Source organism: Pogona vitticeps, chromosome 4 (assembly GCF_051106095.1).
Source record: "Pogona vitticeps strain Pit_001003342236 chromosome 4, PviZW2.1, whole genome shotgun sequence".
Lineage (NCBI taxonomy): Eukaryota > Metazoa > Chordata > Lepidosauria > Squamata > Agamidae > Pogona > Pogona vitticeps.
In genome coordinates, this window is record NC_135786.1 from 59,966,366 (window position 1) to 59,989,503 (window position 23,138).

At 41.2% G+C, this 23,138-nt stretch overlaps 1 protein-coding gene across 21 annotated transcripts in view; it reads left to right on the forward strand.

Moving 5' to 3' along the window:
* PTPRF (protein tyrosine phosphatase receptor type F) overlaps positions 1 to 23,138 on the forward strand; it is a 653,187-nt gene that overhangs the window by 238,518 nt on the left and 391,531 nt on the right. The window contains exon 1 of one of the 21 annotated variants that reach the window (XM_078392788.1): positions 288 to 409. The exons of the other annotated variants lie outside the window; for them this stretch is intronic. The gene's annotated coding sequence lies outside the window, so the exon portion shown is untranslated. Of the gene's footprint in view, positions 1 to 287; positions 410 to 23,138 lie in introns of those variants that run through there. 21 annotated transcript variants of the gene reach the window in all.

Consider the following 23,138-nt stretch of genomic DNA (forward strand, 5'->3'; position numbering starts at 1 on the left):
TATAACAGATGATTGATTTTTCCTGCTTGTTCTGATATTGTTGCCAGGCACAGTCAACATTAAAAAAAATTCCCGTATTATATAACAGATACAAGTTTTAACCAAAACTCTAAGTATCTGTTAAATATCGACACAGTATTTATGCTGTTCCTAAGATTGCCATTTTTTGTAACTCTGATGGTGTTATTTCAGAGATCTGCAACTGCTTATAGTACTGTGTGAAGTTTCTTGATATAGTTCCCAAAGCCTCAATGACTACGGGTACCACTAAAATGTGTTTCTTCCAGAGGCGAGATCCGGGACATGGAAACCAATGAACATGCATCGTGCACTGTGTCCAAAAAGTGATGTGGACAGATTATATTGGCCATGAAAAATCGGAGGTCATGGATTACTGCAAATATAGCAGGTAGTAGAGGAGGAAAAAAAAGCCTAAATGATTATATTAGCAGAAAAAAATACTAAAGGCAGTGAAAATGGAGAATATTTTGAAAACAACAGAAACAATGGTTCGATATTAGAAACAACAATTTGAAAATAAATTAAAAAGTTGGAAAAATAAACCAATACATGGACTACACCTGAGAAATCTTGATGGACAAACAAACCCACAGAATTGGAGGAAAACTCAAGGTTGGAAGAGCCTTTAAGTTTTTTTAGAAGGAAAAACTAACAAACAAAATCTTGAATGTATGCATGGATATCAGGCCCACCTGGAATCGTAATACAGAATCTTAACACATTATAACTTTATTGGTCACAGATACCAACAGTTAAAACATAGGAATATATGTGTGGTTTTAATATTTTTAGTGTTTAATTCTTCTGACTGCAAAAATACACATATACCAAGTTTTTGGTGAATGTGCCTCATTAGAAATTGTAAAACTTCAAACTCTAGTTAAAGAGTTTATCAATAGAAATAACTTCCTGATCATTCTCCTTTTGTAGGAAAAATTTGACTTCACATCAGTTCTTGTGTACATTTCAGGAACAAGAATTTATTTAGATAACTGTTATTGGCATAGTTGCAAGCAGATTTGTGTAGATATAGCGGCTGAAATCCTGTTGTGGAGCTCCACATGTGCAATTGTGTTGATGCCATAATTAGTGGCAAATCGCATCTGGTTAAAGGCTTCCTTTGGCAATTTCAGGGTGTACTGTATTTAAGTTTATTGCATTGTGTTTGACTCACATTGCCTTTATTCAGTGGTGATTTGCCTCCAATCAGCAGCAATTTACCACTGATGGTGACATAAAGCTGTGCAACATGAATTGATCTAGCAATATATAAGCAGTTCAGTAATGCCCCATTCATACTAAATGAGGCCTACCAAGCATCTGCTTCTTCTCTTCTGGAACCATAGTATGTTCTGAATCACATATTTCATTCTAAATAAGCACCCTATGTGCATTAGAGCAGACCTGCTTAGCCTCTACATTTTTTGCTGTCTTCAACACTCTTTTTAGTGTTTTTAAAAAAGAGAAATTAGAATGAGGAGTGCCAGTATCCCCTGGAAACAGACCTGCTGCTTTCAAAAGTGAAGTAACTTTCCTATGTAGATATGTGTATAAACATTCTGGAATGTTGTGTATTGCAGCAGCACTATTTGGTCCACTCAGCAAACTTATTGATAGAAAGCAATATGAGGATAAACAAAAAACAATGATAATGAAAGCATTACTGCCTCCATATACATGAAATCCCATATAGTGGTGCCTCGACTTACTACCATAATCTGTTCCAGAAGATGGACGCAACTCGAAATGGTCATAAGTCGAAGCACCATTTCCCATTGAAATGCATTTAAACCCCATTAATCTGTTGTGGCTGGGGGGAAAAACCCAACCAACCAAACAAACAAAAACACAACCAGCGCCAGCGGAACACTATGGGGCTGGGAGAAAAAAACACTTAAAACCCCCCCCCACACACACACACACACAGCCAGCCCCAGCAGAACACCATGGGTTTGGGAAAAAACACTCAAAACCCACATACAAACAGCCAGCCCCAGCAGAATGCCATGGGGCTGGGGGAAAAAAAACAATCTCCTCTCACACACAGCCAGCCCCAGTGGAATGCCATGGGGCCGGGGGGGGGGAACATGCACACGCACGCGCGCACACACACACACACAAACAGCCAGCCTGAATGCGACGGGGCTGGGGGGAAAAGCGCACCAAAATACAAAAAACAGCACAGCACAGCAACATAACCCTCTCCCAAACCCAAACTCACCCTGCAAAACAAAGTAAATGCACTTACTCAGGAGCAGAAAGCAGCACCAGGCAGTCCGAAGCCTCCTCTGACGCACGCACACTAACCGTTGAGGCAAAAGAGCTACAAAGAAGTTCTTCCCCGACCAATGGTTAGCCCTCTAATTTGAATTCCCCACCTTTTTTCCCCTGCCTCTTTTGATCGCAACTCAAGGCTCCGGGTCATCTGTCAGGATGGTCGTAAGTTGAGGCACCACTGTATTCTGTAAGAAGTGGTTCAGAATAGCAGCAAATATTTCCATGTTTTATGTTTAACCTGCCTGAAAGGCATGGCACTGAGAACTGCAAAGTAACAGGGATATGAATGTATTTGTGGTCCTGATAAATAATCTTTGGAAGAAGAGAGATTGGTTATTTCTTCTGCTGGAGAAATGTCTAGCCTCTCTAGTACTAGAGGAAGTAGAGATAAGTTCAGAATGCTGATTGCTTTCTTAATTTTTGCTTTGTCTTGAAGATAGGCTACTTCCGTAAAATGTGCTTGATTTTTCTCACACCATTAAATTTACTATGTTGGTTTTTCTTTCTGCATAAAGCTTTTGCCTTCAGGAATGTAAGCCTTGGCAACCAACAGAATTAATATAGCTTTCCTTCTAAGTGCTGTAAAACTGTGTGCATGTATGAGTGTTGAATCGTTTCATAATGACTTAGCATACATTTCAGCACATTAATGCCTGAATGGATTGAAAAATCAACTAGCAGTAACTTTATTCCTTCACCAAATCTAGTAAGAAATTTACTGAAGCTTTTTCCCCTTAGGTATCTTACAAGGTCAGCTAAACACTGTGGTTTGAAAAAGCATGAGTAACATCACTGGCAAAGCAGCGACAGTTATGGAGATAGAATAGAAGGCATCCTTTTCCAAAGGTTTTCTTATTTACTGTCAGAAAGAAAAAGCTTAATTATAAAAAGCCACTTTCATTTGTAAAGTACTTAACTCATTGAGGTAAATCTTCTGTTACAATCCATGTTTATCAGGAATTAGTCTGTTAGTAGAAAACAGATCCCTTGGTGAAGAAAATGAATAAAAGTTGTGAGGGATAATTGAGATTCAAGGAAAACACACTTGTAATTTGAGATAGTGAGAGTTCTTGAGAATGTTTAATGAAAGTACGGGAGGTAGTTATGACGGTGGTCATGTCTGGCTTTTTAAAGATAGCTCCTTTCTCTTCAGTACAGATGCTTTGAAATAATAGATTCAAGTATAAAGCACTATAGGTTTTACACAAAATGGGAGCTGTTTGTGTAAGATCTACTTTTGCTGTTGCTGACAAAATGAGGCTGGTGATTATTTTTTGTCCAGGAGTCAAAACTTCTGGGAATAATTTGGCATGGCTTTTCCACCCACATAAGGGGGATTATGAACTTATCCATTAATTTTCACATTAGTGGGTTACACACTCTCTGGATGGATCACAACAAGGCACTAGCTCACCAGCTTTTAACACCCTGAACCTAGTAGCCACTTCTTAGGGCTGCTAGGAAAGACATTCTGAAAGAACAACCAGCTCGAAAAACAAAAGCCAACTGTTTGGTGGTTGCTTTTCTATTCTGTCTCCTATCCTCAAACTTAATTAGGTGTTTAGTGAAAAAGTTTTTCTATTTTAAATTTTATGTATTTTTTTCTAGTGGTACCAAGGAACTTGATGTGTTATTATCTATATATGATCTGCTTTACTTCTTCGTTACACATAAAATAAATAATGATTGAAACAAATAGGATTTTTGTTTGATGGATCACAGGTAATAGGTATGAAGGGAAAGGTGGATTTTAGAATATGAATGATAAAGCTTAAAACAATACTGAAATGTAAATAAATTCTTTATTTAAAGACAAAAATAACTTATTTACAGATTGTCAATCTTTCCAACGTGAATACTATAAGCACTCCAGACAGACTTTGCTCAGTAAATTCTAGTACAGACTACTTCTTCTGACTAACTCAAACTTTCTTCTCTTTTCAATTAGATCTAATACTTTACCTTTTCTTCCCTAAATATTCCAATCCCACTAACAACCGGCATTCAGTCATTCAGCTACCTGTTACTCCACTCATACGTATCCACTGTACAGGCATACAAATCTGATATAGTGGGGGCTCTTATCAGCCACTAGAGGGACGCTATACTATAGTTATGACACAATTATTTCACCTAGTCTCCCAGCAGCTTGAGATACTTTCCCTACGTTCCAGAGCATCATTTTTGTAAAACTCAGCTGGATTGACAGGTGAGGCAGGAGGAGGCATGCTAACCTAAGCCAAACTGCCTCCTAGTAGAGGCTTCCCACCCTTCTTGCCTGCCACTCAGCCCCTTGCCTCCCCAGGCAAACAAGGAAACCATTCTTAATTGTATTTGAAAAGAAAACCCATTGAGATTGTGTGTGCGTGCATGCGCATGCATGTGTGTGTGTGTTTGTGTCCCTATCAGTTCTTTTATATATGGAACCACTGGCTCTGTTTAGTCCAGCCTTGAGTCAGACAGACCTTCTGCTGATCGGCATTCTGTTCGGGGGAAGGGGGGAGAATACAGCTATGCTCTTAGCCATTAGTTTCATCTTTCTGCAAATTACTTGATAATGTGTGATTCAAACTGTCTAGAATGTGGAGGATTAGTTTTACCTTTGAAGTTTTATATCAGAAAGCAAGTGCAGCTCAGTTAAGTAAGTTATTAAAGCAGAAATAACAAATCCTAAAATCAGCAATGCTGCTGTGTTCAAAGTCTGATGCTGAGCATCTAAAAAAAGGAAGTTTTATTTTGCATAGGCTTTGATGGACTGTAGCCCAACATCTTAGGCTCTGCTTATGGGCATTCCATACAGTATTCTTCATAGGCCCAACTGGACAGAGAGCAACAGCTCAAAAAAGGTGTTTTGACAGGTTTTCCACAGTTTGAGTTGAGCTGGTTTTTATTGACAGCAGCCAGTTTCTCAGCCAGTCAGTGGGCACAGGTTTGTGTAAGCAGGAGAAGCCAAAGGAAGAAGACAAATTCATGACAGTGTTTGAAATGATGAAAAGCAGACAAAAAGGGACTTTTGTCACATTGCTTTGTATATCCAAGGGACTGCAAGATAGGTGTGATTAGGTGAATTGCATTATATGGAGGCAGCTGTATCAACTAAAATGGGAAAGGTAAAATAATTTTGTGAGGTTTTTGGGTGGCATGGCAATGAAATTTGTTGAACGATACTATGCCTCTTTTCTGTCTGTACTGCATTCTTGATATGCCATTACTGATTTTGTGGGTTATGTGGTTCCATTATTGTAGTGAAAAAGCCACAAATTCACTCAACTTCTTGCCAAGGCCAAGCACCTTATTCTTCTAGAAGCCTCTGTTATATCAGAGAAACTGTTTCCAATCTTCAAGAACGCATCTTTTCCAAATGTTCCTTGGAGAGACAACCCATCTTTTCTTCCAAAGAGAGTTCATTTCTCTCCTGTTATTGGGCTCTTGAGGAAAGAGAAAGAAAATATCCATTTTAGAAACAAAGATACAGTTTTCTTTTCCAAACAGTTCCATTGCTGAGTGCTGCAATTGTTTCTCAGAAAAGCTCTTGGTCATCTTCTTGGAAGAAGAGGCAAAGAGACTAACTTTCATTGGATAGAAGAGTGGTTGCCTTCCTCTCCAATGAGTTTTATGTGTCTGCCACAAAAGGCTGGTGAGATGGCAAGCAACCTTCCTTTCTGCAAGCTCTTCTCTCTTAGCACAGGACTGGTGGAAGGATGGGTCAGTGGTTACCTCAGGTATTGGCTTGGCTGTTGAGACAAAATTATAGCATGCCACAAGTGGAGGCTGGAAGTACGTGTTACTGACCTGCTAGTTAGGTGAGTTCTTATATGTTAGTTATCTACTAAAATGCTAAGGATAATAAGGAATAAAGGAGGTGTCTCTGTCATTTGAGAGCTACAAGTGTTCAGTCTAGTGTCTCATCCCTGGTTTTCTTCATTTTTACTTTTCTCAAGGCTATGAGACAACTTTCTCTTACCTGGGAGATGCTCCAAATGCTCTGGGCTACATCTGCATCATAGTGAGCCTCAGTAATTAATAACAACAATGCTTTAGGATGATGGGAGCAGCAATAGTCCACCACATTTAGAGGAGCAAATTTGGGGATTTTTTTAAAAAAAAATTCTTGTAATGTATTATTAAAATATATTCATTCATTCATTTTCTCAGGTTTTTAAAAGAATGAAGCAACAGGTCTTCAGATGCTCCCTGACATTGTACTGTAACCATTTCTCTGCTCATGGATTTAGTAAGCACTCAAATAAGGCAGATGCTGCAGTATACTAATTAATCATTATTGGAATATTGCAAAAATATGCGCAGAATAAGACTAAAAAGAACATCAACAGAAGACTGTTTGAGGAGGAGACATTTTGATTGTTTGCTTGATCTGTGTAACACAGGCCATTGCTTAACTCATCTCTTCCTTAAAGGTTTTAGGTCCCTTTCATTCAGCCAGATTTACTACAGATAGCTAAGAGTAATACCAGCAGGAGTGAATGATTGTAGGCCAGTGGGAATAAATAAACTGTGATTTACGGTTGTCAGTGCTATTGATTACATTATCTCTTTGGGTATGTTTGTTGTTCTGGTAGACTGAAATGAGGAGATGTAGAAAAATTGCAACAAAATGGCTTTTTAAAGAGAAAGGTAAAGGTATTTTGTGTATATACATTTTCAGTTAACAAGCATTTTATTTATTTATTTGTTTGTTTGTTTGTTTAACTTTTTCCATCTGTGTGAGTTTTTTCAAGGTCCATCTTCCTGCTTGCCTCTTAAGATCTTTCATTCTATGCAGTTGTGAAATACTTGTTTCTGGAAGAGTGTTCATAGCAATCCTTTAAAGGCAAATGGGGTGTATAGGCCAGATCACCCTGCTGGAGCCTTTATGTTGCCAGTGTGATACACTGGGCAGAGTGTAGGGCCAGGACTCAGGAGACCTGGGTTCAAATGCCCATCAGCTATGTAAATGCATTGGGGGGTATGGCACTGGTAAAACCACTCCTTAAGTAAAGCGGCAGCTACATGGGTAAACATTATGGGAATTGCATTGGGGCTGGTGTGGTTGGATTCTGTATTGTTTCCTTTTGACTAAACAATGTACCAATCAGTGTACATCAGCCCAGAGTTTCCCCCCCTTATTTGAAAATTTTTCCTCCACCATTGGGCTTCTACCTTCCCCCCCCCCCACCACAGCAAATATGTTTTCATCAGATCAGGCAGTGTGATTGTTTGTGCTGGTACATACAGCTTGAAATCCTGCTACAGAGGGATTTGTTGTTCTATTTAAACCATTCCATACATTTAGAGCTGCAGTGAGGCAGCTTCTTCAGATGGGAAACTGGTTGTTGTTTGAACCCTCTCCTCTCCAAGAAGATTCTGGGTCTGTTTTCCTTTTCTCTTTCCTGAGTCTGCTTGTTTTTCTCTCTCTCCCCTTCCTGTTCCTGTTCATTTTCTTTCCTTTTTTAAGGCTTGTTGCTGTTGTGCTAGGGCACCTAAGAGAGTGAGGAGTTTGCAGAGAACATGGAGGAAATTGTTAATCAGCACTTTTTTGCCGCTTGTTAAGATACCTCTGCTGTAGCCGTGCTTCATGGCCTCAACAGAGCTACCTTAGGAAACTGCAAACAAGACTGATTGCCAATTTCTCCCCTTTCTTTGCTGATTCTTGTATGGTTGCCTAAACTTGACTTCCCGGGTTCAATTTCACAGGAGATCGATTTACATTTTTCTGCTTTGTAGTCATACTGTAACTCACATACTTTGAAAACCCTATTAGGTAATCATAAGTTGGATGCAACTTGACAGCATTCAATGCACATTGGGAAAAAATAGCAAATTATTGTTTCTAGTGATTCTATAGGGCTGGTCATTTCCTTTGGTTTGCCAGCCTACAAATTCAGAAATTCCATTAAAGCTAGAAGTTCTGTTTATTTTCTGAATTACAGTGGGGTCTTGACTTGAGAACTTAATCTGTATTGGAAGGCGGTTCTCAAGTCAAAAAGTTCTCAGGTCAAATCTGCATTTCCCATAGGAATGCATTGAAAACCATTTGATCCGTATCTGCTCTTTTCCGTCCATAGAAACTAATGGGAAGCTGCTATTCTCCCTTCGACCACTAGAGGGGGATATTTTGTTTCTTTTTTTCTTAGGTCAAGAAAGGTTCAGGGAAGGCAGGGAAAATACAGTCCAGGCAGTACAGTACCAGGCAGTCTGAAGACTGTCTCCCAATCCACTCTCTAAACGCTGGGAGGAGTGAGGAAGCAGACAGGCACCCTTTTCACTGCCCAACAGTTAACTGAAAGTTCAAATTTTGCACTTTCCCTGCCTCCCACGTGGTTTTTTTTCAGTTCTTAACTCAAATCTAAGTATGTAAGTCAAGTCAATATTTTCCTTTGAGAGTGGTTCTTAAGTCAAAATGTTCTTAACTCGAGCCATTCTTAAGTCAAGACCCCACTGTATTTCATTCTAAATTTCTTGTTTTGTATGAATGTAAGTGTACCTTCCCCAGTGAATGAGTATCAGAAGCTGTGCTCAGCATCACATTGGCATATTTAAACCAGTTCTTCTTAGTCAGGTTTAATCGACAAGGAGTGAAAAAAAATTGACATGAACTAAATAGAACCTCAAAGCTATTTTTAATGTACATTCTGGATGATAGTGTTCTTTATTATTTCGAGGAGGGGTTGACATACAGTATATGAACAAATATAAATGTGCGGTACATTCCAAAAATCTCCCTGCATGAAATGTGGTCTGCTTCTGCATGTGTGGAACATACAGTCTTTTGGACTAGACAGTGAATTGCAGTTTAATTTTTTTGAATGCAAAATATCTGTTCTTTCCCAAGGTGTATCTCACACTAGTTATAATCCTTGTTAATTCATGACATTTAGGGAGAGAATGAGCTTTGGAAGGGGAGATCTGATCCTGGGATCTTCTGGCCCCTCCCAGCCACCATAGAAGTTTCTGCACTCCATTTAGTAAGACAGAACTCTTCTTTCATGGAGGTCCATTCCAGGATTGATTCAAATGAACGGGCATTTTGTTTTCCCACCTCATTGTCCCAGTATCAATGTGTCTCATTGTTTGTGTTTTTTCAATTAGGACTGCAGACTTTGAGCCTTTTCTCACTGCTGGAATAAACCGGCACAGCAAGTGTATTTTTTTAAATTTCTGCTTAGGTTATGTGGTCTTTAACATGAATCCAACATTTTTCTGGTGGTGTGTGCATCCTCATCCTGCTACCACCAACGCTAATGCCAACGCTGCCTTCATCTGATGGGAGAGCGGGGGGAGAATGGAAAGGGAGGGGGACGAGGACAAATGGGAAAGGGGAAAGGGTTTTCCCCGGCAAGCCTGGTACATATGCACACATACAAATGTGCATACACACATGCACACACACTGAAGAGACAGATTTAGAGTTATAGTGATGGTGGTTTCTACCCCTGGATGCAGGAAGCCCAAACTTTCCACCTAGATAGAGAGCAGGCAAGTGGAAAAGGAGGAGGAGGAGAAACTATCTTTCTCTTTTGGCTGCAATTCCTGAGGAACCTCTCCCAAAGGAGCCCCATGATTTTTATATGTAGAATCACCCCAAACCAGAGAAACATGGGTCCCAAGCATGGATCTCCATGAATCCCCATGATTTTTATATGTAGAATTACTCCAAATCACAAAAACATGGGTCCTGGGCATGAGTCCTCATGGATCCTCATGATTTCTATATGAAGGTTCACTTCAAACTAGAGAAACATGGGTCCCAGGCGTGGATTGGTAGTCTGTGGGCACATATAGGATCTATGATTTGATGGTACAGTACTTTGGTGAGGGTCCCATAGAAAAATCATATGAAATCATGAAAAGGGTGGAAAGAGGAAGAGGGGCAGGAGTCGGTAGTGACAGTGGTGGCAGGTGACTGAGGGGAATAGAAAACAGGAAGGATTGGCAGGAGATGAGGAGATGTTGGTTGAGGGGTGGTACAGAAGGGAGGAAGATGGTGGGGGCTGAAATAGGAGGGAAGTAAGGCTTGGCTTGGTTGATGTCTGCCAAAGAAAAAAACAGAAATGCAGAGCAGGCTTGTTCACATATGCAGAATCGATTCATTGGGATCTGCCTCAAAATAAACGGACCTCTGTCAGGGGAGCACAAAAACTCGCTTCCCTAACAGAGTAATCTGTTCTTGCAGATGCCTTGTGTGTACACTTAAGCTTGTGTTGTGTGTGTTTTAGCAGTGGGATAGACTCCTTTGTTAAATAAAGAAGGGTATGTTTATTTCTGAAATCAAGTGGCAAGTAGAGTAGGCCCACTGAGTCAGTGGGGATTTGGTGGGTCAACACACATGCAAATTTCACTGAGTCAGTGAGCCTACTCTAGTTATGATTTACAACTGGATTTCAGTCAATATTTCTGAGCCTAACCATTTTTCAATATATCTGCAGTGTCTTCACCATTACTTCAAAATGTTTGATTTGGCCAGTCGTAACTTGTAAAGTTCAAGAAACATATTGTGAAACATAGCTAATGTGTGTGTGAAATAAGAACAGGAATTATGTTGTCTATATGGTGTTATTGTGTGATCATATTACTTTGTATTGTTCTGATAACTTGTTTTAATCAACTCAGATTTTTCATTTTCTTGAAGTATTTTGCCAGTGACTATTTAGAACATTTGAGAATGTACATACGGGTTCATTTTACCAGCAAAACAAACTGTGATTTGTTTAACTGTGGTTTGTAACATAATATTTACGTTCTGAACAGTGATTTAGGTTTACAGGTATACAGTCAACCATTTTCATTTACAAGATATTCAACACTCCTACCATTGGTTACAGTGGCCCCCAGAGATTACAATGGTTTGTTCATTAACTGAGGCTTGACATTGTGTTTGAACTGAGCCGTGTAATACATGGAATATCATTATTGCTATGAATGCTTCAATTCTTTCAAAGGATGTGGATTTCTTCTCCCTTCATTAGTCACACTGTAGCTGAGTGTCAGTGATTTCACAGGTAGTTCTTGGCTTAGAATGCAGATATATTTTGTGATTGCAACCCTTTATGTGGCTGTTATCCTCATCAATGCAACATTTTTAGTGTGTTCAGAGGAGAATGGGAATCAAATCTAATAAAGTAGTAATAGGAAGCTTATTTCATTGCTTACACATGAATCGATCATACATTCTACAGATGCGTTTCTGCCATGCTGTAAAGGATTGCTCTATGAAAGAGCAGCTTCCCTCTGCTTCAGATGTGGATTTGGACCAATCAGTCAGTTATCCCTGATGAAAGATGAATCAACTGGATGTGCTGTGCTCTCTGTTTCTTGCATTTTGGTATCTAGTCTTGAGGTTGGGAGGGTTCAGAAAATCAAGGGGATTCATACCCAGCAGTCCAACATCACTCTTATTTAATGAGACCTCCTTAAACTCTGGAGCCAGGGGGACGGTTTTGTCTGCTGGACAATAAGAATTTTACAAAGGGCACCTCAGCATCACAAGTACTTTGTCTTCCTCACAGTATCGTCTCTTAGCTGTTTGTATCGCATTTTGTGAATCTCACATATAGAATTGTAGGGTTTATGCTAAACTATCCAGCAGAAAAGGTATAACTGGGGGACTTGCTGAGAGAAGTGTATTTGTGATGTTTCTTTTATAGGATTCTGCAATATCATTGCAGTGGTCCTCGTTACCAGTGTGCTGTGCCAGTCTACTTTCCATTTACATGGTGTTTTTTCTTGCCACATGGGTTTTCCAGTGATATTTTGGGGTTCGCAATGGTTTCTATTACTCTATATTTTATCTTTTCATATGATAGTTCATCAGTTTTAAATCAAGAAGAAGGAAAGTAACTGACTAAACACCAGGCAATTAATAATTAATAAGGAGTGTTGGGTGTGGTTACCCAATAACAGCGGAGTTGGAAGGTTGTAATTCTAGTGTCATATACTACATAGAGGAAAACATGGGTAAGTCTGAGATATTTATTCCTGTGTTCTTGGCACAGACCATAAGGCTGCACTTTTCTCAAGAAAAATATATTCGTTGATACAAAAACAATCACTGTAGCAGATAATTCTGGCGGTGTTGTTTTTGTTTCATTTTATCTCACTGTGTGACTTTCATTTTTCCCCCTCCTATATTCCCAAGCTTAGTCATGGAAATATTCCTGCTGTATAGGTGCCTCTGATCCAGTGGTCGGGGAACAGGGGTAATTTACCCCAAATAGGATAAAAATGAAAATCCTGGGGGTAATGAGCAGACAGCTACCCCATGACCCCCACCCCACCCCTGCAGCTGAACCTCAATTTGTAAGCCACCCCTCCTTGCTACTTTCCTTGGTTACTGCAATTGTAGATCAGTTATTTTAGAGATTGGAGATAAGCCAGCTTTATTGTTTAGGGCTGTAGAATAGCCCCAGGCACTCAAGCTGGCTTGTGAATGACTACTTCCGCTGGAGCTGAATAAGGCGGGAAGGAAGGTGCGAGAGAGGGAAGGGTGGATTCATCAATATTATTTAAAGGTAAGATTGTAGAAAATTTATGGAGGGAGGGTGGGTTTATGTGAGAGAGACTGACTTTCATAAAGCCATAAAAAAGGAGGTGACTGCAAGGACAGAAATCTCCAATTAAGGCAGGAAGGTGCGAGAGAGGGATCAGGTGGTTTCATCAAGCTTGTTTACCATCACCTTCATACTGAATGAAGCAACTGATCGTTGAACATTTAGGGAGTGTGTGTGTGTGTGTGTGTGTATGAGAGAGAGAGAGAGAGAGAGAGAGAGAGAGGAGAGACTTGACTCTTTCATAAAACCATGAAAAAACAACCTTCAAAATTTAATCTCTACTGCATTTAGCTCTGCAGTGTCTGCTGAGAAGAGCAAGTGCTTCAAGATTCTGTTTAGACGCTGAATCTGTACTGGGCAGAACCGGAATATTTAGAAGAGTTTCACTAACAGCAAACACCTAGTAAAAGATAACCAACACACCTGGAACTAGATGTCTGAAGTGTGTAGCAATAGCGTTTCTTTATTTCTCATCCCCGAAGCAGGCAAGAGTATTATAGTTTATTCCCCAAATCTGAATCCCTGTCTCTCTGCTCCTGGTCCTGCTTTGACTGCAACACCAATCAAAAGGTCTTATAAACAAAGACTGTGGCTTTCTTCATGGAGTCAATCCATCTCATGTGCATTATTTCTCTTTTCCTACTGTATTGCACTTTTTCCTGCATTGCTACCTTTTCCAGTGAGCTTGTCTTCTCATGATGCCACTATGGTACAATACCCTTTGTTTGGTTATTTTAGCTTCTAGTGAGAGTCCACACTTAATTTGCTTTACTTATCTCTCTGACAAGTCATGCTATCTGTAAAACTTTTTTCCAACACTACATTTCAAGTAAGTGAAATGTGTGTATACACTTTATGTAGTGTATACACTTTATGTAGTGTGTATACACTTCATGGATTGCTGCCTTGTCGTGGCGAAGGGGCTTGAGTAACTCAGAGAAGCTATGGGCTATGCCGTGCAGGGCCACCCAAGACGGACAGGACATAGTGGAGAGTTCCGACTAAACGCAATCCACCTGGGGTAGGAAATGGCAAGCCACTCCAGTATCTTTGCCAAGAACGCCCCATGATTAGAAACAAAAGGCTAAAAGATATGACGCTGGAAGATGGGCCCCTCAGGTCGGAAGGCGTCCAACATGCTACTGAGGAAGAGCGGAGGACAAGTACAAGTAGCTCCAGAGCTAATGAAGTGGTTGGGCCAAAGCCGAAAGGACGCTCAGCTGTGGACGTGCCTGGAAGTGAAAGGAAAATCCAATGCTGCAAAGAAAAATACTGCATAGGAACCTGGAATGTAAGATCTATGAACCTTGGGAAGCTGGAGGTGGTCAAACAGGAGATGGCAAGAATAAACATTGACATCCTGGGCATCAGTGAACTAAAATGGATGGGAATGGGCGAATTCAGCTCAGATGATTATCATATCTACTATTGTGGGCAAGAATCCCGTAGAAGGAATGGAGTAGCCCTCATAGTCAACAAAAGAGTGGGAAAAGCTGTAATGGGATACAATCTCAAAAATGATAGAATGATGTCAATACGAATCCAAGGCAGACCATTCAACATCACAATAATCCAAGTTTATGCACCAACCAGCATTGCTGAGGAGACTGAAATTGAACAATTCTATGAAGATTTACAACACCTTCTAGAACTGACACCAAAGAAAGATGTTCTTCTCATTCTAGGGGACTGGAATGCTAAAGTAGGGAGCCAAGAGATAAAAGGAACAACAGGGAAGTTTGGCCTTGGAGTTCAGAACGAAGCAGGACAAAGGCTAATAGAGTTTTGTCAAGAGAATAAGCTGGTCATCACAAACACTCTTTTCCAACAACACAAAAGGCGACTCTATACATGGAAATCACCAGATGGGCAATATCGAAATCAGATTGATTATATTCTCTGCAGCCAAAGATGGAGAAGCTCTATACAGTCAGCAAAAACAAGACCTGGAGCTGACTGCGGTTCTGATCATCAGCTTCTCATAGCAAAATTCAAGCTTAGACTGAAGAGATTAGGAAAAACCACTGGGCCACTCAGGTATAATCTAAACCAAATCCCTTATGAATACACAGTGGAAGTAAAGAACAGATTTAAGGAACTAGATTTGGTGGACAGAGTGCCTGAAGAACTTTGGATAGAGGCTCATAACATTGTCCAGGAGGCAGCAACGAAAACCATCCCAAAGAAAAGGAAATGCAAGAAAGCAAAGTGGCTGTCCAACGAGGCCTTAGAAATAGCAGAGAGGAGAAGGGAAGCAAAATGCAAGGGAGATAGGGAAAGTTACAGAAACTTGAATTCAGACTTCCAAAGAATAGCAAGGAGAGACAAGAGGGCCTTCTTAAATGAACAATGCAAAGAAATAGAGGAAGATAACAGAAAAGGAAAGACCAGAGATCTGTTCAGGAAAATTGGACATATTAGAGGAACATTTTGCGCAAAGATGAACATGATAAAAGACAAAAATGGGAGGGACATAACAGAAGCAGAAGACGTCAAGAAGAGGTGGCAAGAATACACAGAGGAATTATATCAGAAAGATTTGGATATCCTGGACAACCCAGACAATGTAGTTGCTGACCTTGAGCCAGACATCCTGGAGAGCGAAGTCAAGTGGGCCTTAGAAAGCCTGGCTAACAACAAGGCCAGTGGAGATGATGGCATTCCAGTTGAACTATTTAAAATCTTGAAAGATGATGCTGTTAAGGTGCTACATTCAATATGCCAGCAAGTTTGGAAAACTCAACAGTGGCCAGAGGATTGGAAAAGATCAGTCTACATCCCAATCCCAAAGAAAGGCAGTGCCAAAGAATGCTCCAACTACCGTACAATTGCACTCATTTCGCACGCTAGCAAGGTTATGCTCAAAATCCTCCAGGGTAGGCTTCAGCAGTATGTGGACCGAGAACTCCCAGAAGTACAAGCTGGATTCCGAAGAGGCAGAGGAACTCGAGACCAAATTGCTAACTTGCGCTGGATTATGGAGAAAGCCAGAGAGTTCCAGAAAAATATCTACTTCTGCTTCATTGACTATGCAAAAGCCTTTGACTGTGTGGACCACAGCAAACTATGGCAAGTTCTTAAAGAAATGGGAGTGCCTGACCACTTTATCTGTCTCCTGAGAAACCTATATGTGGGACAGGAAGCAACAGTTAGAACTGGTCATGGAACAACTGAGTGGTTCAAAATTGGGAAAGGAGTACGGCAAGGCTGTATATTGTCCCCCAGCTTATTTAACTTATATGCAGAATACATCATGCGGAAGGCTGGACTGGAAGAAACCCAAGCCGGAATTAAGATTGCCGGAAGAAATATCAACAACCTCCGATATGCAGATGATACCACTCTGATGGCAGAAAGTGAGGAGGAATTAAAGAACCTTGTAATGAGAGTGAAAGAGGAGAGTGCAAAAAACGGTCTGAAACTCAACATCAAAAAAACTAAGATCATGGCCACTGGTCCCATCACCTCCTGGGAAATAGAAGGGGAAGATATGGAGGCAGTGTCAAATTTTATCTTCCTGGGCTCCATGATTACTTCAGATAGAGACAGCAGCCCTGAAATTAAAAGGCGCCTTCTTCTTGGGAGGAAAGCGATGACAAATCTTGACAGCATCTTGAAAAGCAGAGACATCACCTTGCCAACAAAAGTCCGAATAGTCAAAGCTATGGTTTTTCCTGTCGTGATGTATGGAAGTGAGAGCTGGACCATAAAGAAAGCAGACCGCCGAAGAATTGATGCCTTTGAATTGTGGTGCTGGAGGAGGCTCTTGAGAATCCCCTGGACTGCAAGGAGAACAAACCTATCAGTTCTAAAGGAAATCAACCCTGAATGCTCACTTGAAGGACAGATCCTGAAGCTGAGGCTCCAGTACTTTGGCCATCTCATGAGAAGAAAAGAGTCCTTGGAAAAAACCTTGATGTTAGGAAGGTGTGATGGCAAGAGGAGAAGGGGACGACCAAGGATGAGATGGCTGGACAGTGTCTGCGAAGCAACCAACATGAACCTGACACAACTCCGGGAGGCAGTAGAAGACAGGAGGGCCTGGCGTGCTCTGGTCCATGGGGTCACGAAGAGTCGGACACGACTAAACGACTAAACACAGTGTATAAAATGTGTATTAAAAGTCTGTCTGCACTCCTATGTATAGCTGCTTTTCTGAGGGTGGTTTACTTTGGAGGAAACAAGTCCAGGATTTCAATGTACTTAATAAGCTTTATAAATGTTGTTGTTTAGTCGTTAAGTCATGTCCTACTCTTCGTGACCCCCATGGACCAGAGCACACCAGGCCCTCCTGTCTTCCACTGCCTCCCGGAGTTGGGTCAAATTCATGTTTGTAGCTTCGGTGACACTGTCCAACCATCTCTTCCTCTGTCGTCCCCTTCTCCTCTTGCCCTCACACTTTCCCAACATCAGGGTCATTTCCAGGGAGTCTTCTTTTCTCATGAGAGGGCCAAAGTATTGGATCTGTCCTTCCAGTGAGCACTCAGGGTAGATATCCTTCAGAATGGATAGGTTTGTTCTCCTTGCAGTCCGGGGGATGGTCAAGATCCTCCTCCAGCACCACAATTCAAAAGCATGAATTCTTCAGCGGTCAGCCTTCTTTATGGTGCAGCTCTCACTTCCATACATCGCTACTGGGAAAACAATAGTTTGACTATGCAGACCTTTGTTGGCAAGGCGATGTATTTGCATTTTAAGATGCTGTCTAGGTTGTCATTGCTTTCCTCCCAAGAAGCAGGCGTCTTTTAATTTTGTGGCTGCTGTCTCCATCTGCAGTGATCATGGAGCCCAAGAAGGTAAAATCTGTCACTGCCTCCTTATCTTCCCCTTCTATTTGCCAGGAGGTGATGGGGCCAGTGGCCATGATCTTAGTTTTTTTGATGTTGAGCTTCAGACCATTTTTTGCACTCTCCTCTTTCATCCTCATTAAGAGGTTCTTTAATTCCTCCTCACTTTCTGCCATCAGAGCGGTATCATCTGCATATCTGAGGTTGTTGATATTTCTTCTGGCAATCTTAATTCCATCTTGGGATCCATCCAGTCCAGTCTTTCGCATGATGTATTCTGCATATAAGTTAAATAAGCAGGGGGACAATATACAGCCTTGCCGTACTCCTTTCCCAATTTTGAATCAATCAGTTGTTCCATATCCAGTTCTAACTGTGGCTTCCTGTCCCACATATAGATTTCTCAGGAGATAGATAAGGTGGTCAGACACTACTATTTCTTTAAGAACTTGCCATAGTTTGCTGTGGTCTACACAGTCAAAGGCTTTTGCGTAGTTCAATGAAGTAGAAGTAGGTGTTTTTTTGGAACTCTCTGGCTTTCTCCTTAATCCAGCTCATGTTAGCAATTTGGTCTCTAGTTCCTCTGCCCCTTTGAAATCCAGCTTGTACTTCTGGGAGTTCTCCGTCTACATACTGCTGAAGCCTACCTTGTAGGATTTTGAGCATAACCTTGCTAGCGTGTGAAAAGAGTGCAATTCTACGGTAGTTGGAGCATTATTTGGCGTTGCCCTTCTTTGGGATTGGGATGTAAACTAACCTTTTCCAATCATCTGGCCACTGCTGAGTTTTCCATTGATGATGATTTTAAAAAAATAGCGTCCTGGTCCTTTGATGTTGGGCTGTGGCACCAGGGTGGGTGACATGACCTTTAGCCTGTTTTTTTCCTTTTTGCACACCACACACAGAATGATGAGAGTAGTAGGAACCCACCCCCAACTCGGAAGTCTCTAGCAAACACATCATTGCTAGCATGACTCTGGCAGCCATTGATGATGATTAAATCCTCTTTGAGCTAACAAAAATTTAATGCAGCTTGCTAGGCACATTGGACACTTTACTACTCCCTATACCACCCAATGGTTGGTGTGCAATGTGTTCCAGCAAGAATAGTGCATATCTTTATTAAATTTGATGCATCCTGCTAGTTTGGTACACAACCTGTGTAGATTCGATAAGATTTTGAATTCAAATAATGTATCATTTCCTTCCTTTCTAATCAAGGGGGTAATGTCGGCGTACAGTGGTGCCTCGCTAGACGGTTGCCCCGCTTGACAACGAAATCACCTTACAATGGTTTTTTTGCGATCAATTTAGCGATCGCAAAACGATGGTTCCAATGGGGCTTTTTCGCACTACGATCACCGGCGCCCGCTTTAGAGCACTTCACAGGCTTTTCCTGCACAGTCAGGAAAAGCCTCCAAAGTGCTCTAAAGCGGGCGCCGGTGATTTCGGGGCACCCCCGCCAGGGCCCTGATGGTGGAGGGGAAGCCATCAGAACCCTGGTGGGGGTGCCCCGAAACCACCCGCTCCCGCTTTAGAGCACTTTGGAGGCTTTTCCTGCAAAGGCAGAAAAAGCTTCCAAAGTGCTCTAAAGCAGGCTCGTGTGGTTTTGGTGCACCCCCGCCAGGGCCCTGATGATGCAGGGGAAGCCATCAGAGCCCTGGCAGGGGTGCCCCAATACCACATTCCCTGGTTTTGGGGGTCCCCCGGGGCTTATCTTGCACCATGGGAGGATTCGCGCTGGTCCCTCTGTGCAGTGATCGCCATTTGCAGAGGCTTGTCTGAAACCAATTTTAAAGTTCCCGCCTCTTCCTCCAGCCTTCGGCAAGCCTCGGAAGGGAAAAGGGGGAAAACAAGAGCATTTTTCGCTTCCGAGGACTGGCGGGGGACCTCCAAAGCTATTGATCGCGGGGAGGGGACCCCCCGCCAGTCCTCCCAGGTTGCTTCCCCAGCTCCCTACCTCTTAAGTTCCTTTAAAAAAAAAATTCCCCTAGGAACGCATTAATTAATTTTCAGTGCATTCCTATGGGAAATTTGGTTTAGCAAGACGATGTTTTCTCAAGACCGCGATTTCCGCAGAACGGATTAACATCGTCTTGCGAGGCACCACTGTATATAAAATTTGGGGAGGGGGGTAAAAGGTAAAAAGTTTCCCTGACCCCTGCTCTGATCAAAGAGAGCATGAGTATTATCAACAGAGTATTAATTTAGTGAATATGTGCTCATTTTATTGGGGTAGTATAATTCTGATTTCATTGTTAGGAATTATAACCTGTTCCATAGTTTTTCACATAGGCTAACTTTGCCCCTTAATTTTTTTCAGTAACACACAAAAAAGTGTAAGATTTGTTCCTCCTCCTCCTCAAAACATCACATTTGTCACACAGCATGATGCGGACATATTATTACTGGACACATTTAGGCAAATGTTGACTTTTCTTACATTGGCTTAGAAATGCTGACTCTCATTAATCCTGAAAATGCAAAAAAAAAAAAGTAAAACAAAAAAATCCACCCTTATTTTTCCCTTTAAATTACAAATGTCTGTCTAGGTTCTTATGTGTTAAATTCATGTTCATGCTTTCTGTGGGAGCAGAACAGTTGCCTTCTTTCACAAAAGAGTTCTTGAAATTAGTTCTGAGAGAGAGTGTGGTGTTCACTAGGGTCTGAAGGCTCCCACTGAAATGAATGTGTTAGTCTTTAAAGTGCCACAATACTTTTATTTTCATTTTTTAAAAATTTTACAATATGAGTTCCTATCCAGGAGGAAAGGTGTCATTTTCTTTTTCTACCGAAGCTGTGGGCAGGTCCTGTGCACGAGTATTTTGTCCTCATTTTTGTTTCTCAAATTGGGTTAAGTTAGTGAGTGTGTTCTTTCTTTTTGTGCAAGCACCTTATTCTTCCTGGCTTCTGTTTAAGTTCTAATTCAGCTTTTCTGCCTCCTTCTCACATAGTTTATTTGCTTAATAGGTTGTTTGAGAGGGCATTTCAGTCTTTTTTTTTAGCAATATGAGTGAGGTTTAGTCGCTATTCTGCAAGAACATTGCCAATTCTGCTTAATTTCTAACCCTTTTTTCTCCATATTTTGTTTACTTCATATTTTTTATTTTCTGTGCATAGGAGGGGGAGGTCGATATTATTTTTAATTCCAAAATCTGCAGAAGAAGTATTTCATTCCTCCATTGAAATTATTTGTCACTTTAGCAAATATATTCCAGCATTTTAAACAAAACTGTGCACATTCATCCATTTTACTTTGCATTTTTAAAGTTAATAGAAACCCAGGTAGTTAAGAGGAATCAAGCCTGTTAAACATGCTGGAAGGTTAACTGTAATTGTCTGTAGAATTTTAGCTTTGAAGCATTTTTATGTTACAGTTACAGGCATTCTGGGAAGCAATTCAAAGTTTGCTTCTTGAACTCAGTGTTAAATTACAAAATACAATTTGTGTGAATTGTGAATATATTTATGTAGCCAGGGTTCTGTGAAATTAAAAACAAAAAATGATCCCTTTCTCCGTTGCTGAAAACTCTGTTAATTAAAACAGGCCTTTTATGTGGATCTGCCATCTGGTCTGGTTTAGAGTCTGCAAAGTCTGGTCCAGTTGTAGGATAGGGTGAAAAACTGAGGATGGTTTCGATAACAATCAGACAGATGGCCACTGTACATTTAAATGTGGTATGTGCTTCTCATCACTGATTCTACTAAATGTATATTTTGCCTTTTAAGCTACAGTGGCTAGTATGCTATTGAGGATTTACATTGACATGATGGTGTAAATAATGGTGCTGAATTGCTATTAAACTAACAAGTTGGCATCCACATTCCTGGGTATATACCATTTGCCACTAGAATTTACATAATTATACCTACTGTAGCAAAAATTCCCCGTAAGATTCTATCAGTACTTTCATATGCCTTGAACTTTTGGGAGTGAGATTTTGCCTCAAAATGAGTGAATTCAAGGGTTGCTCCAAGAAGATAAATTGGTCTAGGAGTAAGGATCTATTTAGGTAATAGTGATGCCAACTTTGGCACGAATTGGCAGAATATAATGTTAATCTTTCTTTTCTTAAAAATGATATATTTTTGTTGTCCAGACCCAGGGGTATAATCTAGATATCAACAAGGTCCTTATCTTCAGTGGCAGTCTATTTTAATTCTTGATACCGGTCAGGAAAAGCAGAACAAAGAGTTATTTTGCATCTCAGAGAATCGTCCCAAATGATTGCATGCCCTAGCCCTGTGCCAGGGCAGCTCTTAACGGTAGGGTTGCCAGATGTCCGGCAAAAGGAGGACATGTCCTACTTTTCAGGATCATGTCCTCCATCCGGCAGGCAAAACTGAAAAACTTCAAAATGTCTGGCTTTTGTATCTCTACCTCACCCCTCCCCCTCCCCCACCCCCTTCAGCCCAACCGTTCCTTGTTACTTCCTTGGTTGAGGCACTTGTAAATCCTGGGTTCTATCTGAGATCAGAGATAAGGAGGCTTGATTGTTTAGGGCTGACAGCCCTGGGCAATCAATCCCTGGCTTCTGGATGGCTGCTTCTGCCTGGAGCTGAATAAGGCAGGAAGGGGCGAGAGAGATGGATGGATGGATGGAAATGGACAGGAGTGAAGTGAGTGCACTTGCTTGCCTGCCAGAGGGGAGGTTGTTCTGGGGTTTGGAGGGAGTGGCGGTTCAAAGCCAGGGAAACAGGGGCCGGTTTGGTCCCTCCTTCCTCCTAAAGCTGGGGAACAGGAGGCACTTTTATCCCCCCCATTCTGCCCTGACCCCCCCAACTCTGGGGCATGTGTAGAGTGCATTTCCAGGTCCAGGAGCATATGCAGAATTATCCCCCATGCTTGTGGGAGCTGGAAAACACACACACACACGCACACACACACACACACAGAGAGAGATTTCTCTCAGCTTGAGAAATTGCAAAGGGCAGAGAAAATGGCTTTGTGTTTGTGTGTGTCTGTGTCTGCAAATCCGTTTTCTCCACCCTTTGCATTTTCAAGCTGAGAGAAATCCACGCCTTCTGTTTTTTCCCTGGTTTTTATAAAGTGTTTCAAATCTGTCACACAACTTTTTAAACTTTTTATTTCACTTTATTATGCTTTTATTAAAATAAAAAATTCAATAAATAAAACAAGGGGGTTGGGTCTCCATTAAAGGAAGGAATAGATTATCTCCATTGGTCCTGGGAGCCCAGTAAGTGTATATGTAGATTTGTTTTGTTTTGTTTTTATTTTAAAACATTTTTTAAAACACGAAAACACAGTGGCCAGTGGATTCTGAGTTTTGTAGTCCAAAAAATGTAACTTTCACAGTCTTGACCTTTCAAGACTGAGTAGGCTGAATGGTTATGGTATTGCCCCATGATCAAAGAGCTATCCTCCCCAATACCTAATTCCAAAAGCGACATGCCCGCACCCCACCATGTGCACAGAGCCCCTCCAATATGTCCTCCTTTGTCCTCCTTTTTGGCTTTCTATGTCCTCCTTTTCATACACATGTAT